At 40.1% G+C, this 5,086-nt stretch overlaps 1 non-coding gene across 1 annotated transcript; it reads right to left on the bottom strand.

Moving 5' to 3' along the window:
- Nucleotides 1–351: 351 nt before the first annotated feature.
- Nucleotides 352–458, bottom strand: LOC118154231 (U6 spliceosomal RNA). Its single transcript, XR_004744122.2, has one exon. It is a non-coding gene; the product is annotated as a U6 spliceosomal RNA (small nuclear RNA).
- Between the last annotated feature and the right edge of the window lie 4,628 nt (nucleotides 459–5,086).

Below are 5,086 nucleotides of genomic sequence, written 5' to 3'. Positions count from 1 at the left end.
CCTGCCAGTTATCCTCTGCTTCCACACTCTTCAAAGTGCTTTTTGCAGTCTGAATGTATTTGTTGATTTATGTATCTCCTCCACTAGAATCTAAGCTCTGTGGAGGCATCCAGACCACCTAGAGCAGCACTTGATCCTTGGTACACACTGTGAAAGGAAGATAAACCTCAAGACCCCCACCTCACTAAGCCAAAGGCAAAAGTCAAGTTAGGAAATGGGTCATGTAAACCTGCTTCCCATTTTGTTCAGAAAAAGATAGCTACAAAGATAGAAAGAGCTACATACTTCCCTCGCAATATGACCACAGGGAAATTCCTTGTGGGTCCCAAGATCTTTATTTATTATTATTATTTTAATATGAAACTCTTCACGAATTTGTGTGTCATCCTTGTGCAGGGGCCATGCTAATCTTCTCTGTATCATTCCAATTTTAGTATATGTGCTGCCGAAGCGAGCATGGGTCCCAGGATCTTTACTTTAAAGCAGTTTTGTTGAGTTACACCCTGATCTTCACACATACAGGACAAAGAACAGAACTAAAAGTCATTATGGTTAGGAAGAATTAATATCATGAAAATGGCTATACTGCCCAAAGTAATTTACAGAATCAACACTATCCACATCAAGCTACCATTGACTTTCTTCACAGAACTGGAAAAAACCACCATGAACTTCATATGGAACCAAAAGAGAGCCCGCATAGCCAAGTCAATTCTAAGCAAAAAGAACACAGCGGGGGGCATCACACTACCGGATTTCAAACTATACTACAAGGCTACAGTAATCAAAACAGCATGGTACTGGTACCAAAACAGAGATATAGACCAATGGAACAAAACAGAGGCATCGGAGGTAACACAACATATCTACAACCATACAATCTTTGATAAACCTGACAAAAACAAGCAATGGGGAAAGGATTCCCTGTTTAACAAATGGTGTTGGGAAAACTGGCTAGCCATGTGCAGAAAGCAGAAACTGGACCCCTTCCTGACCCCTTACACTAAAATTAACTCCAGATGGATTAAAGACTTAAACATAGGACCTGGCACCATAAAAACCCTAGAAGGAAATCTAGGCAAAACCATCCAGGACATAGGAGTAGGCAAGGACTTCATGAACAAAACACCAAAAGCATTGGCAACAAAAGCCAAAATAGACAAATGGGACCTAATGAAACTCCACAGCTTCTGCACAGCAAAAGAAACAGTCACTAGAGTGAATCGGCAAGCAACAGAATGGGAAAAAATTTTGCAGTTTACCCATCTGACAAAGGGCTGATTTCCAGAATTAACAAAAAACTCAAACAGATTTACAGGAAAAAAACAAACAAGCCCATTCAAAATTGGGCAAAGGATATGAACAGACACTTTACGAAAGAAGACATATATGAGGCCAACAATCATATGAAAAAATGCTCATCGTCACTGGTCATCGGAGAGATGCAAATCAAAACCACATTGAGATACCATCTCACGCCAGTTAGAATGGCGATCATTAAAAAATCTGGAGACAACAGATGCTGGAGAGGATGTGGAGAAAAAGGAACACTTTTACACTGTTGGTGGGAGTGTAAATTAGTTCAACCATTGTGGAAGACAGTGTGGCGATTCCTCAAGGCCTTAGAAATAGAAATTCCATTTGACCCAGCAATCCCATTACTGAGTATATATCCAAAGGATTATAAATCGTTCTACTATAAGGACACATGCACACAAATGTTCATTGCAGCATTGTTTACAATAGCAAAGACCTGGAATCAACCCAAATGCCCATTGATGATAGACTGGATTGGGAAAAGGTGGCACATATACACCATGGAATATTATGCAGCAATCAGAAGTGATGAGTTTGTGTCGTTTGTAGGGACATGGATGAATCTGGAGAACATCATTCTCAGCAAACTGACACAAGAACAGAAAATGAAACATCGCATATTCTCACTCATAGGCGGGTGATGAAAAATGAGAACACATGGACACAGAGAGGGGAGTACTAAACACTGGGGTCTATTGGGGGGAAAGGGGAGGGCCCGTGGGAGGGGGAGGTGGGGAGGGATAGCTTGGGGAGAAATGCCAAATGTGGGTGAAGGGGAGAAAGCAAGCAAAACACACTGCCATGTGTGTACCTATGCAACTGTCTTGCATGTTCTGTACATGTATCCCAAAACCTAAAATGCAATAAAAAAATAATAAATAAATAAATAAATAAGTCATCCCTTTGTTCACCCGACACAAATGTGTAACTGCTTCTTCATCCCTGTGTCTATTTTATCTTATGTAAAAATGCCGATTCACTGAGCACCAGACGAATGCGTAACTGACTACTCCTCTACCCCTTTCTCACATGTATGATGTGCAGTCAGTGAGCAAAGAAGACTGAAAAGACTGCAACTGCTTGCCTTTCTTATTGCTTACCCGTTAAAAAAGTTCCTTTCTTTTCCCTACAATATTTGCTTTTTTCCCCTTTAAATATTGAGGACCCTGGATACTCTTTGGAAAAAGTGAGGACCACAGATTTTTCCTGAGCTTTTGTGTTCTTTTTCTGGGTGTGCCTTCAACCTTGACAAATAAATCTCTTAAAATGACCGAGACCCACCTTGGTCATTTTCTTTGATTTGCAACACTGTGGTAATATTTGTGTAATGAATGAATATCCAAATGTACCGTAAACACCAAGACCTCACGTGCCAATGCTAACAGCCTCTAAGTTCTGACCCAAACTCACTAACAAGTGTAATCCTTAAAATGTACTTACATGATCCTAAGCTATTAAATCACCTCAAATGGTCCTAAATCCTTTGTGATCCTAAACTACCCAAAGTGGTATAAGACTTCAGACCCTCTTAGAGATTCTGAAGAGGTGTAAATTACTCAAAACAACTTTAGGAGGAACGATCCAAGATGGCTGATCGCTAACATCTCGGGATTGCAGCTCTCAGTGGAAGCACAGAGAACTGGAGGACGCCACACTTTCAGACAAATTCTGGTCGCTCACGGAGCAGAAGAACCCTGGTGGAGGAGCTCCACGGATCGCCAGCGCGACTCTTGTGGCCGGCGCAGCGGTTTCGCCGGCACCTCGGCTCAGCAGCTCTCGGAGCAGAGTAAACAGGGCCGGCTCCCCTTCTGACCGAGGTTTGGAGCCCCGGGAAGGCAGAGTCGCCTATTACAGACACAAGAAGGAAGCCAGACAGGAGAGTCCTGGGCAGAAAAGCACCATCAGTCTTAACGCCGCTGTTCTGGCCCTGGGAACTAACAACTTGGATGTCCACTCAAGAGACCTAATCTGAAAGTTGGTAATTTCAAAGATGACAGGAGGATAAATTTACAATGATGGGAAGAAACCAGTGTAAAAAGGCTGAGAATACTCAAAATCAGAACGCCTCTCCCTCTAAAGATGATCACAGTTCCACATCAACAATGGAACAAGGCTTGATGGAGAATGAGCGCATCCCAATATCAGAATCACGCTTCAGGGAATGGATAATAAGAAACTTCTGTGAGTTAAAAGAACATGTTGTAGCCCAACGTAAAGAAACTAGGAACTTTGAAAAAAGGTTTGACGAAATCCTATTGAGAATAGACAATTTAGAGAGGAATATAAGTGAATTAATGGAACTGAAGAATACAATACAGGAACTCCGAGAAGTATGCACAGGTTTAAACACTCGAATTGTTCAAGCAGAAGAAAGGATAACAGAGGTCAAAGTCCAACTTAATGAAAGAAAACGAGAAGACAAGATTAGAGAAAAAAGGATAAAAAGGAATGAGCAAAGTCTCCAAGAAATGTGGGACTATGTGAAAAGACCAAATTTACATTTGATAGGTGTACCTGAATGCGACGGAGAGAATGAATCCAAGCTGGAAAATACCCTTCAGGATATTATTCAGAAAAATTTTCCTAAACTAGCAAAGCAGGTCAATATTCAACCCCAGGTAATACAGAGAACACCACAAAGATATTCCTCAAGAAGAGCAACCCCAAGGCACATAATCGTTAGATTCACCAGGGTTGAAACAAAGGAGAAAATACTAAGGGCAGCTAGAGAGAAAGGTCAGGTTACCCACAAAGGCAAGCCTATCAGACTTAAAGCAGATCTCTCAGCAGAAACTCTACAAGCCAGAAGAGAGTGGGGGCCAATATTCAACATCCTCAAAGAACAGAACCTTCAGCCCAGAATTTCATATCCAGCCAAACTAAGCTTCACAACTGAAGGAAAAATAAAATCTTTTATGAGCAAACAAGTACTCAGAGATTTTATTACCACCAGGCCTGCTTTACAAGAGCTTCTGAAAGAAGCATTACACACAGAAAGAAACAACCAGTATTAGCCGTTCTAAAAATATACCAAAAAGTAAAGAGCACCAACATAAAGAAGAATTTACATCAACGAATGGATAAAACAGCCAGTTAACATCAAATGGCAATAACCCTAAATTTAAATCGACTAAATCCCCCCAATCAAAAGACACAGCCAAAACCCAAAGGCATGTTATATCCAGACCTGTTTCACATGCAAGGATACACAAAGACTCAAAACAAAGGGATGGAGAAAGATTTACCAACCAAATGGAGAGCAAAAATAAATAAATAAATAAAAAGCAGGAGTTGCGATTCTCGTATCAGATAAAATAGATTTTAAAGCAACAAAGATATAGTGGTAAAAGGATCAATGCAACAACAAGAGCTAACGATCCTATCACCCAGATACATAGAGACTTAGATTCAATGAGACAGAAAATTAATAAGGGTATCAAGGACTCGAACTCAGATCCGGATCAAGTAAACTTAATAAATATTTATAGAGCTCTCCACTTCAAATACACAAAATACACATTCTTGTCAATACCACATCACACCTACTCATAGGTTTAAATGAAACATTGATTGGCCATTATTAATACCCATTTTTTATCAGAATAAAGCAATATTTCCGTTCACCCTCCCTCTTTCTCTTCCTTTCTTCCTCTCCTTTACTCATTTTTTTCATTCCTTCTCTCAAAAAAAAAGAAAAAAAAAAACAACTTTAAATGCTAAATAATTTTCCATGAATATAAATGGTGCCAAGTGACAAAAATCACCCTTA

Source organism: Callithrix jacchus, chromosome 5 (genome assembly GCF_049354715.1).
Source record: "Callithrix jacchus isolate 240 chromosome 5, calJac240_pri, whole genome shotgun sequence".
NCBI lineage: Eukaryota > Metazoa > Chordata > Mammalia > Primates > Cebidae > Callithrix > Callithrix jacchus.
The sequence above is the reverse complement of the archived record's forward strand: the minus strand, read 5'-3'. Positions and strand labels throughout refer to the sequence as shown.